Below are 13,641 nucleotides of genomic sequence, written 5' to 3' on the forward strand. Positions count from 1 at the left end.
CAAAGCTTCAACTAGGCCACTTATGATCTGAGCTACAACTATAAATTCATCTGAGATTTATTAGGTGCAACCATAAAATTCATTAGCACCAGGCACTATCCATAAAGTCATTAATTGGGAAAATGAAAAATGTGTTGTGCTCATTGTTTTGCCAAACTGATTAAGATTTTGAACTTAGCGTCTTCACAAAAATCAAATGCAACCAAAAGAATACAAGGAAAGGTGTGAGCATAGTCAGGGAAGCAGCAGTGAGGCACATGGTTTACAAACAAAAGGCAAAATGAGAATTAAAAACAAGTCCGTATTCCAAAACATATGATAGTAATGCACTTCCTGGCCTACAGACGTACGGATCTGTCACCTGCAACAAGACTGATAACTCATTTATTGGATCAATTTATATATGTTTTGTTTATGCACTCCCATTAGGCTAAATGAATACTTTGTTAATTCTTATCAGGCAAGTGACTTCCATACTTTTGGAAGTTATTAAAATTATTTCAAAGCATGATTTCGGAGTTCGTACTAGTACCAATTTAAAACTTTCTTTAAGGTTTTTGGTTGCTCATGTCTTGCTTGGTTAAATCCCTATAAACTGGAACCAATGAGCAAACATTATATTTTCATAGGCTATAGCCTCACTCATAATAGGTATAGATGTCAAGATCCATCTACTAGTCATGTATATATCTCGAGACATGTGACATTCAATGAAACTTTTTTTCCATTTAAAGACATTTCTTCCACTTCATCGGTTTCTCTTTCTGATTCATCTGAAGCTCATTCTGTCACTCTTGCTATTCCTTCTATAATGCATATATTTTGTTCCTCCCGCACCATCATTGCCTGTCACTAAGAATGCTCATTATATAACTACTAGAGGTAAAAATGGCATAAGAACCACAAAATCACACTTTGCCACCAAATATACCTTACAACTTGCATTGCTTGCTAATACTATTGCAGTTCCTACATGTATTATTGTTGCTCATAAAAAGAGTTTGGAGAGTTGTTTTTGCAACTGAATTTACAGCTTTACAACAAGTTGGTAATTGGTCTCTTGTTGCTCCTTCTATGGACCAATATTTAGTAGGTTGTAAGTGGGTGTTCAAAGTCAAATATAAAGCAGATGGTACTGTTGAAAAATATAAAGCAATACTTGTTGCTAAGGGTTATTATCAGCAACAAGGCATGAATTTTTAGGTGACACTTAGTCTTGTTGCAGGATCAACTACAATTAAAATTATCTTTTCCATGGCAGTGCAGTTTGGTTGGAAAATACATCGACTGGATGTCAGCAATGCATTTTTCATGGTGACTTGGAAGCAACTATGTATATGTCACAACAAAAGGTTTTATTGATCCTGTGAAGCGAAATAATGTTTTTATGGCTTGAAGCAAGATCCTAAAGCATGGTATGAGAAGTTAAGTACAACTCTTTTGGCTCTGAATTTTGAAAATTATAAGGCTGATCCTTCTCTTTTTGTGCATCATACCGGCTCACACATAACAGTAGATCTCATTTATGTGGATGATATTCTGCTCACTAGTTCTTCTTCAAGTTTTCTACAGCCAGTTATCTCTTAACTTCAAACTCAAATTCCAATACAGGATCCAGGTGATGTGCATTACTTTTTGGGTCTTGAAGTGAAAAAAGATTCTGACACATTGATACTATCTCAAACCAAGTATGCAGTTGATTTGCTTAAAAGATTCAATATGGATGGTGCAAAAGATTTTCAGACTCCATTAGCTGTGTTAGAGCATTGCTTGGTCAAACTCGCAAGTGTTTCTATCTCAAGCTTGTTTTTCAAGTTTAGTTGTCCAAACTAAAAGTATTGATTTTGGTCTACTTATACCTATGTCTCGGACTAGGATAGCTTGTGTAGTTGAGCTTTATACTTCACGACGTTCATTGATTGAAGACGAAGAACTACTAAGGGGAGCTTGTGGAACTTCATCAACAAAAGGTATGTGGAGACTGAAAGTCATCTATCACTCAGAAGTTTATTTCTACTCTATATTCTATTGAGGAAAAGTCGTATAGCTATATAGACTTTAATTTATACACATTTGATATTTCGAGATGAGTTAAGCTCGCTTACATATTTCTCGAAATATGTGTTGGTAAGCTTTCTCTTTAACCAAGTTCATCTTGTATTCTTGACGAAAGCCTAAAGATGATCATGTGAAAATTTCCTGGTAATATCTTATATGATTTGTGTGAAACAACCATTTGATGTAGACTCGGAATATTTCGTATTGATTATTCGATCACTTCAAAATTATTTTGAAACTAAGAGTTTGTGCGAGAAGGCTATTCTCTTCTTCTAAGAATTTTCGATGATTGAAATGGGAGTTTACAACGAATAATCATGATTCGATATGAGCACAGTATGCGTACATGCATATATGTATTCCATGTCCGGGAACCTAGTATACATACCCTTTTGCGTACTGGAAAAGTCAGTTGAAGTCCGGGAACTTTAGTATGTGTACCCATACACGCATTATATTCAGCTGAGTTTGGATGTGTACAACAGTATGCGTAACCGTTGGCATACTGGCGAACACAGTCCATGTCCGGCTACTTAGGTATGCGTACCCGTTTGCATACTTGAGTGGGGTTATGTTCTAAAATCGGTAAAGTCATGAACTAATACATTCATATAATAACGAATACAATCTTTTCCAAACCGTGTTTATAATGTTCATGAATTGATTCAAGTGAATCAAAACCGATTTTGCTTCAAATTGTGTCTTGTATACTTTTATGAGAATATAAACAATTGAGCAACTCTATAACTAGTTTCATTTGAGTCATTTGAACTAGTTGTTATTAAGATGAATAAGGTTCATATGAAAGTGTTCATATGGCTAACTTCGGTTAACTATTGTTGAGCCAACTAAGTGTACACGTTTAGGTTCGGTTACCCATATCTAAAATGAAGGTACATTTCATTTGTGTGTAACAAGCTAAGTCAATCTAACGGCTGAAAGATATTAGCTTGAATATAATCAGGAGTTCTAATAACAATGAATATTGATTGCTTTGCTTAAAATCTATAAGGGAAAACTCAACTAGGAAACCTAATCCCCACACCTCATGTGTGATGCGAGTTGTGACTAGATTCGATTCTCCTAAAATCCTAATAGGTTAACGACTTGGAGACTTCATTCGGATTATGAAGCCAGACCCAACTATTTTCTTTGTAGTTGCTTGTTCTGATCTTGGTTTTTTTTTATCGTATTGAGTACTATCTTCTCTATGATTTGCTCGAGATTTATCTTCAATAGGAAACATAAAAAGAAGTCACAAACATTTCGTCTCATTGTTTGTAATTCGACAATATCTTATTTCACTACCATAAGATTAAGATGATTGTGAGGTGATTGATATTACTTGGCTTTTCTCCGGGAGTCCGGTGTATCAATTGGTTCTTATTCACATTTATCAAAAGACGGAACAAAACTCGTAGATATTTCTGTGGGAGACAGATTTATCTATTTCAATGGACTTTTCTGTATGAGACAGATTTGTTTATCAAGTCTTCGACTTTGGGTCGTAGTAACTTTTAGTTATGGGTGAGATCCGCTAAGGTAATCAGGTGCATAAATTCCTGCTGAGATTCAGAGACGTAAGGAGCGCAACTGTACCTTGATCAGTGTAAGAATGATTAGGGCTCAACTACATTCCAGTCCAAAGTTAACTTGTAGTAGGATAGTTTCTGTAGCGGCTTAATACAGTGTGGTTGTCAAAGATGGACTAGGTCTCGGGGTTTTTATGCGTTTGCAGTTTCCTCGTTAACAAAATTCTGGTGTTTGTGTTCTTTTTCACATTATATTTTCTATATAATTGAAATATCACAGGTTGTGCATAAGTTCAATCAGTTTTTGAATCCGACCTTTGGGTTGTTGATTGAATTCATTGACACTTGGATATTGGTTTTTGATACCGTCCAAGTTGTTTCTTATATTAATCAGGCTCACGGATTTTTATCTGTTCGATCTTCTGATTAAGAAACAGAGATATAACTCTTTGATATACTTTTCGAAAGATTAAGTTTGTCTATCTAGTTGATTCTCTTGAAAGTATATTAGAGTTTGTCCGTATAGATTGGTAATCGAAATATTGGGTGAGGTTGTTAGACCCCAACTTTTCCAAGTTGCTTATGATAAACTCTCAAATGGTGTTGTGCTTTACTTGATGATCCCTATGAATATAGATCTTTAGTTGGTTCCCTTCATTAACTTACTTGCACTAGACCTAAGATGTCTTATGCTGTAATTTTGGTTTGTCAGCATATGTAGCATCCTAGAATTCCACATTTTCTTGCGGCTAAAAGAATTCTCAGATATATATGCTAAGGGTACTCTGTGTTATGGATTGAGGTTCACTAAAGTCGCTTCCTTTTCACTAGGATTCACACATGTTGATTGGGCTAGTTGTGTTGATGATAGAAGATCTAGAATGGATTGTTGCATATTTTTGGGACCCAACACTGTCTTGGTCTTCCAAAAAGCAGACTACAGTGGCAAGGTTTACTATAGTATACATTATTATGTATTTGTGAAGAAACTAACTTGTCCCCCCAACTCGAATTCATGGCACCGTCCCTTCTGTAGCATGACCATGTTTGAGCCTAGCGGTTTTGAATTTTCAATCTTCAGATTTCATCACCCGTTTTATCTATTTTATTGTTGTTTATCATCATTATGTTCGGATTCTTTTCTATAAAATATTTATTTGCCCGAAAGGTTCAAAAGGATTTTTTTCCCATAAAATTTGACCATGACCATAGAACCCGTGACTAGTGTCCATATCGATTTTTCAAGCATTATGAAACCTTGGTTTTAATAGCAGAAGATGGCTTGGTTATTGATTCAATGTTTTGCTCTCAAAAGGTTGTCTCTAATGGCTTGATAGCCAATCTTTCCACCTGTGCATCTCAAATACGTATTAACCAACCCGGATGGAAATCTCTATCTGCTAATTGGAAGCTTTTGGATGCGGGCCAGTGACACTAAATCCGTATCCACCCACCGGTTTCTCATCTCCTAAAATTTATTCTGTGATCCAAGTCCAACAAACACTGTGGATTGCGCGCACACATAAAAATGCGAAGCACTTTTTAATGTTGACATATTTTTAATGAGAACGGCTCCCTAGTTCAGCTGGTCATCCCGTTCCCCAAAGTTTAATGCGTTTCAGGAAGTCCCAAATTCGAATCCCCAGTGACGTAATATTGCAGGAATTAACATGGAAGGTAGTGTTAGTTTGTCCCATTGGCTAGGTTACCCTTTAATTAATATAGTAATATGTCGTTGGAGTTTAGCTTGTTAGGCTTCCAACAAGTTTCACGTAATAATATCTATCCAATAATATTTATATATTTTATTTTATTAAACCATTAAAAAAAAATTCTATGAATAACTTTACATGATAAAACTTGACTAATCCAATTAATAAGCATATAATTATCTTCATCACCAAGATATAATTCTTCATCTCTTTCTACGCAAGTTAGTTGACCACATTAAGAGGCTGAAATATGATTGATATTTACGCATTTAAACAAGACTGATATTGTATGCGAGGAAATAATCTTCACATTCCTTTTACGGCATCTAGGGTGAACATGAGAAGCCACTATAAATATTGGTTGCATGAAAAATCTAATTTAGACTACCAACGAAATCTAGTTTTTCATAGAGAATTTTTTTTTTTTTTTTTTTTTTTGGAAAGGAGGGAGACCCAACCACACACAATAGAACTAGAAAAAAAAAAAAAAGCTAACAACATAGTCTACAAAGAAGACACAAGGGAGTCTACAAGGGACAGATCCCTTAAGACAAAGCTATCTGTAGTAGGCTCTTCCCATGGCATCATCTAGCACTATTTTCTTCAAATCTTCAGAAAACGAACTAGAGTATAGCTCAACAAACCTACCATCAGGTCTAAGGCTTGCGATAAGATCCACAGCACCATTAGCTTCTTTATAAGAATGAGATGCAGAACAACTGACAAATTGAGTCCTTATCTTGATGTACTCCCACTCATGATGGCAGGTCCATGGAGGTTTAGTACCATCTTATTTGAGATAGCTTAGCTTAAAGCTGTCATTGAATTTTTTCGAAGAGAAACTCTCGCGTACCCTTTAAGTTTAAGGTGCACAAGTTGAAGACCTACTTTAATACCTTGTAGCTCATGCACAGTGATCGAAGAAGGTGCTGCACTACCTGATACAACACTAAGAGGAGTGTCGTCTTCATCACGTATAATAGCCCCATAACCTGCACCTTCGTCACACAAGGACCCATCAGACTTAATTTCCACCTCCTCTGTCTCTGGTTTCGGCCAACTGACAACACGTCGGGTAGGAAAATAAAACTCAACGGTGCATCTCAGTCTTGCTGCCAAATCACGCGACTCATTGCAGTCAGGCATTCAAGCCTTGCAAGAGGCCATACGCAATCTAACATCATCAACAATCTTATATAAAATAACACTAGCATGCATATTTATCTGAGTAAAGGTTCTCATGTTCCTTTCACCCCAAATATGATAGATATAAGCATTAAAAATATGTTTTTTTATGGTACCTACGACACTGACTCCTTTGATATTCTCCACACACCAATGAATCTGGTTATCCCAGTCAGTATGTACTATCTCCCCAAGTCCCATCAGTCGCTCCAGATATCTCCATATGTCAGATGAGTAGCTGCAACCAAAGAATAAGTGGTAGTCATCTTCTAGCATATAGTTACAAAGCACGCAAACTGGATCCACATCCATACCCCATGCCAGAAGTTTGAACTTTGTTTTTAAGCCTCGATTAAGCGCAACCCAAACTATAAAACATTGCCTAGGAATGCAGTGAGGGAGCCAAACCAGTTTGTGCCAATCCTTCTTGGTCTCTTTATGCCTTAGAGCATTATAGGTATCTTTTAGCACAAACTCGCCGGTTTTCTCAATAGTCCACACCACTGTGCCATCGATAAGTTGGTCGGTTCTAACTTCCTCAATCTGTTCAACTATATTTACCACTGCATTCCTCAAGTTGGGAGATACATTCCAAACCCCATCAACCAAGCAACTGCTCACTTTAGCCTCAATGTGGTGTAAGGTGTCATACTGCATATGAGGAGGAAAGAGCTCATCAGATTACCTTGGCCCACCCAATTATCTTTCTAAAATTTGTGTTTTCACCATTGCCTATAAGATGTATGACACACTGCGCCGCAATGGTTCTATGCTCTAAGATGCGCCTCCAGCACCAAAAACAGTTCGAGGGAGGTTTCATATGCTAGAAGTATTAATGTTGCTTGATCAAGTTGGCATGAACCCACCTGACTCATATCGTATCCTTGTTTCTTGTTACGTCCCATATCTTCCTGAGATTTGTCGCCATATTCATGGTGGCAATGCACCTAATTACCTACCCTCCCTCTATGGTAGGATGACGAATCCTCGTCCACTGCACCGATGGCTGCTTGTAAGAGAGATCTATACCGGCCCATAGGAACCTCCTGAAGATGGAATTGAGCTCATTAATAGTCTTCTTAGGGAGAACGAAACAAGAAGTCCAAAAAATAAGCATACTGCTCAGCACAACTTTTATCAACACAACCTTGCCATCAAAACAAAGGTCTCTCGCCTTCCAAGTCTAAATCCTAGTCTTGATTCTGTCCATTAAGGGTATGCAATCTTGATGGGACAATTTGGAGGAAAGAAGGGGGAGACCCAGATACCTCATTGGCAGAGTGCCCACTTCAAAACCAAGAACACTTTAATCCCATGAGAAGTTACATCATCCACTTAAGAGATGAATATATTACTCTTCGTGTTGTTTACCGTAAGGCGCATCATGTTAGAGAAAATAGTGAGCGCAGTAGCTAGACCCCTTGCAGATCGGATATCTCCCTTCATAAAGACAAGAAGGTCGTCTGCAAAGCAAAGGTGGGTGATAACCGGGTTCTTGCATTTAGGGTGCAAGGACAACTGGCCGGTATTAACTTGCTGAAGCATTATCGAATTAAATACCTCCATAAGAAGAACAAAAAAGTATGGAGAGAAGGGGTATCCTTGCCTGATGCCTCTCTTACCTTGGATATAGCCATAAACGCTACCATTGACCATGATAGAGAATTTAGGGGTCGTTATGCACATACTAACCCACTGTATGAACTTGTCAGGTATGTGAAACTTCTTAAGAGTTCTGATAATAGCAACCCATCTAATGCAGTCATACGCCTTTCTAAAATCGATCTTGAGGGCACACCTAGCTCCACCATTATCTCTATGATAGTTCCATATGAATTCATGAGCGAGCATTATGTTATCCTGAATGGAACGGCCAAAGATGAACGCAGATCGGCAAGGTCTAACCATCTTTTTAACCACATTCTTGAGCCTTACTGTAAGGATCTCCCCCCTCTTTAATGCAAGCAAGCCAAAATGAAAATCCTTACCCATTTTTTGGTTCACCAAACGGAATAGGACCAAAATGCTTAACGGAATATGGACCTTTTAGTTAATATATATCTAAACAAGGAAAGAAATGATTAACAGATTAGGGACCTAGAAATAATAATAGGTAAAACTGTTTATTTACAGAAATGCCATTTTTATAAAAAAGAAGACAAATATTTAAAAACTTCGTATCTTTCGAATGGTACGTCGGATTTTTGTGAATTTTATATATTTGAAAATCTCTTTGAATTATCTAGGAAACAAGTATAAACAACAATATCAAAATTTTACTTTTTATAATTCTCTAAAAACTAGCTATAATTTAAAGTTAAATTGAAAGATTATATGTAACTTTTATATGTTGCCTATATGATACTCAAATACTTCACTAGATACACTATAAAATTACTTAGAAGAATCTACGGATTTTAGTTTCGCATACGAAAAATTAAAATTGATATTTTCACTTTTCATTTTTACCCAACAATAAGCCAAATGAGAAAATAAAGTGAAAGTACCGATTTTTAAGAGATGGAAGGAAAAATTAAGAAAATGTAATTGTTGAGATTATTAGTCCCACATTGTTGGTTAATCTAAGATATTGCGGCTTATAATACTCCCTTAGAGCCTCTCCACTCATAGCCAATTGGTTTTGAGTTGGATGCTCGTAATCTAACATGGTATCAGAGAAGGCTATTTGCGACGAGTATTTGACCGCGCCTTTACTCCGCGTTACCCGATTTAAGTGTCGACGTGTTAGACCCAACGAGGCTACACGTGAGGGGGCGTGTTGAGATTATTAGTCCCACATTGTTGGGTAATCTAAGATCCTGCGACTTATGATCCTCCCTTAGGGCATCTCCACTCATAGACAATTGGTTTTGAGTTGGATGCCCGTATTCTAACAGTAATGTTGCTGACGTGCATCGCACGTGCCCATTATTTATCTTAGTAATGCATTTATATATTACATTACAACAAGATATGGGCCTGAAATCATTGAGAGCTGAGGCATTAGAAGTTCTTGGAACAAGGAAAATAAGAGTAGCATTTACCTATCCCAAAAGCTTGGCACGACTCGACAAGCATCTCTTGACATCCTTCATAAAATCATACCCAATGATCCTTCAACAGGCCTTAAAGAAATGAGAAGAGAACCCTTCAGGTCCTGGGATTTGTTTGAGTCAATGGTGGAGAGGGCGTAGATAATCTCATTGTTCCACCAGCTCCCAACCATCCTCATTTGTTACTCTATTTGCTAACTCAACTTGATCCCAAGCATTCGTTGGAAAATTGCTAGAAAACAAAAGGAAAAAGGTGGTCTTGGTATTCGGAGAACTAAGCAAGTGAACTCGGCATTACTAAAGATATGGTGGTGGCGTTTTGGTTTGGAGAAAGATGCATTGTGGAAGAAGATTGTTGTTGAGAAATTGGCGAAACCTTTACCGGTTGGGAAACTCTCAAACCCAAAGGACAAAAAGGTGGTAGGTTGTGGTTTAATATCTATAAAGAGCTTGAATATTTCAACAAAGATATTAGATTTAAGATTGGCGCGGGCAAGGAAACAAGATTTTGGGAAGATGCTTGGATTGGTGAAGGAAGATTATGTGATATGTTTCCATTGGCATACAAAGCTTCAATTACCAAGGAGTTTGTGGTGGCTAGTATGTATGAAGTGATGAAGATGGTATAAGGTGGGGATTTATGTCTAGACAAAGATACTCTCAAAATATTTCAAGTGAAGTTTCAAGCATATCAAATCTTCTTTCTTCCATATCTATTTAAGAAGGTGTTTTGGATAGCCTAATTTGGGTAGGAAATGAGCATGGTAAATATACGGTTAAGGATGGTATTAGGAATGAAGAAGATCAAGATGAGCCAAACTTTCTAATCGATGTTGTGTGGAGTCGTAATTACCCTTGCAAACTCAATTTTTTTTCTTTGGCTTCTTTCTCATGATAGGATAATGAAGGCGGATGAGCTCTTAAGAAGGGGTATGAATGCTTCTAGTCTATGTTGTTTTTGTGAAGAAAATGATGAAAATAGCTCGCTTTTTCTATGAATGTTGGAGGACCCGGAGAATATGGGATTACTTTGTTGAAGGATGCCGCTTTCATTGGACTTATAACTCAAATGTCACTATAAATGTGAAGTCTTGGAAGTTTAATTGGGGAGACGAAAAGGCTTAATCGAATATGGAATAACATCCCGGTCGCAATATGGTGGTGCATATGGAGAGAGCGAAATGTAAGTCTTTGAAAACAAGAAAATTTTTTTTGGTTAGTCTCATTAGAAACGTTAAACTACAAGCGTTCTTTTGGGCCGAGTCAAACACAAAAACGTTAGGTCTAACTGCGAATTTCGTAGTAGCTTTATGGGACTCTTTATTTCGGCTTTCTTGAGCTCGTTGTTTGTGTTTTTGGATTGTCGAATTTGTCTTCGGTAATCCATCCTTTTTTGTTAGTGTAACCAAACAGATTACTGTAGAAGGACAAGCACTCACCTATTGTACGTTCATTTGTAGTCAGTATGTTACCAGCAACATCATACAACACCAGAATTCCGTTTTTCGCCCTTTTTTCTAAGATAGACTTGTAAAAGAAGGGAGTGTTGTTATCCCCTAGTTCCAACCACTGGACCCTTGACTGTTGTTTCCTCATCGACTCTTCATACCTTATTGTTTCCTCATCGACTCCTCCTTCTCATTGGTAATAGCAGTTTGTGTGAACAGGTAAATCACGAAGGCATCTATATGTTCACAAACAATGTTCGCATTCTATATACATACTCGCACTGATGAGACAATTGCATTGATTCCTTGGCTCAAAACCTTCGGGTTTATCATAGCCTCATCTAATACCATCACCAGAGGCGTTCACATAGAGGAAGATAAAGAAAACGAAGTATAAAAGTAAAACTCGTGGAGTGTCAAATGAATGTAAAGTGCTGAAATGTAAATAAGACTGGGATTTACGTGGTTCAGCACTAAGGCCTACATCCACGGGGTTGTCGTTTTCACTATGCATTTGATGATTACAGAGGTAGTCGAATGACTTTGGAGTTTACATAGGTCTGTGAATTGTAAAAGGTAAACTTACACTCACAATAATTCTCTCTCCCCTTCTCTCTCTCTTTTTCCGATCCCCTCTCTCTTAGTGGAGAGGGGGTATTTATAGGGTTAGAGTGTGAGACCCGTTTCTGAGGGCCGTTGGAATCTTATCTTCTTGTGCTTTGTGTCCATCACGCGGAGGTCTTCGTTCATTGCTTGATCACGCAGAGTCATCCTCGTTCGTTCCACGGGTTGATCGACACGTACACTGCTCAGAGTGTTTAATGCGGGTAGTTGAGACGCATGCTCGTGTCAGACAAGTGTCTCCTGCCCCTGTCACGTCCATGTCAGTCAACCTTCTCTTCACCGTTGATCTTATCTTCCTTTGGGGATGAGATAAAGTAGCGCTTCGGGAGTTATTTGGTGCTTCGCAGTACACCGTGCTTTTGGTACATCTTTTAACTTCTGCCCTTGGATTTGTTCGGGCAAAGATCCGACGTCGACGGGATGGGCTTCTTGGCTGTGGGCGTGTGTCATCATGTTTTGATGACTTGGTCCGCATGCTCTCCACGTGTCTTCCTATATACACGTGTTTGATGATGAAATATGTACACACAGTTTGACATAAGGGAGAAGCCTGAACTGCTCTCTGAGTAGCGTCCATACGAGCTTTAACAGTAACAACTTGGTCGCTGAAATTGGAGAACTTGCTTCTCTTCCAGGCGGTTAACTTAACTTTGACATTTTTAAGCCTAATAACAAAAATGTACATGGGGGTCCCTTGCACGGAAATATTCCAAGCAACTTCCACGATATTGTAGAACTCCAATTCTTCAGTCCATGTGTTATAGAATCTATAAGCTCTAGGCTCATTACCTCTACCAGAAACAACTAACAAGCATGGGGGAGTGCTCGGCAATACCACTATTGCAGAAGTCAGTTACAGAATCCGGAAACACATCAAGCCAAGCCAAGTTGACCAGCGTCGTGTCAAGCTTGCAGGTGATGCGAATGTCTGCATCTTGTCTATCAGACAGGTGTAGAAACAACCCACAGAAGGACAGTCAAAAATTTCCGAGTCTTCTAAGCAACCTTGCAAAGCAGCCATGCTGGTGGTAGAAGCAGGATTCCTCCTTCCTTCCCATACATATACAGACAAGAATTAAAGTCTCCCATGAGACACCAAGGGAGGCTATTGCAAGCAGCAAAATACTTGATGTAAGCCCGAAGTTGTTCTCTGAGAGGCTTAGTATTGTGGCCATAGACAACAGTAGCAATGAACCAAGGCCCGTTGTGAACGGAAACTTGAACACTAATATACTGATCATAACTAGAAATAAAATTCACTTTCACAGCATCCCCATCCCAGATTAACCAGATTCTTCCCAAATTAAGATGATTATAATCATAGAGAATTTTTTATTTACCAACAAATTAAGAAGATGTTCAGATTGACTACTTTGCTGGTTGTAGCTCTGAGCTTATTATGCTATTTAAGTTAATTAATATCGATCAACTAACTAATCGATGCATGATGCTTCCACGCAGATGATGCGGGTGATGCAGCAAATAATCTACAATGTTATCACTTCGGACTTTCTTGTATCGCCGATGCTGAGTGTTTATTTAAGTGCCAAGAATTCAGTTATCTTGGAGGCTTTTGTGTCCGTCCTATTGCTTCAGATTGCGAGGAGAAGATAGACGTTAACCAATTCAAAGTTGTATCTCTGGCCGGTTGTTGTTGTTTTATTCTTTAATTAACTTTTTTTTATCGAACACTCTTTAACTTATTTTTATTTATTTTTTGGCTCACTACAAAAACTTAATATATTTGGAGTATAAAGGAAGCCACGTCAACCACCACCCTCTGCAAACGGCGCTTGTGCCACTTGAAAGGACACAACGTTTTTGGAACAGTTAGTCCTAAACCAAATTCATCGAAAAAAGTTCCTTTTGGTAAGAGATTTTAATACCTAATGTTTGAAACGTCGCAAACTTGGACTTCAGAATCTTATAAATCGATTATGAAATCGCATCTCCGTTGATGACTGTGACAATAACTCTTTAGCATGCCATTTGGGTAACATTCTGATCCGTTTCTTTGGTTTCGTCTGTT

This window comes from Papaver somniferum, chromosome 4 (assembly GCF_003573695.1).
Source record: "Papaver somniferum cultivar HN1 chromosome 4, ASM357369v1, whole genome shotgun sequence".
In the NCBI taxonomy this organism is placed as follows: Eukaryota; Viridiplantae; Streptophyta; class Magnoliopsida; order Ranunculales; family Papaveraceae; genus Papaver; species Papaver somniferum.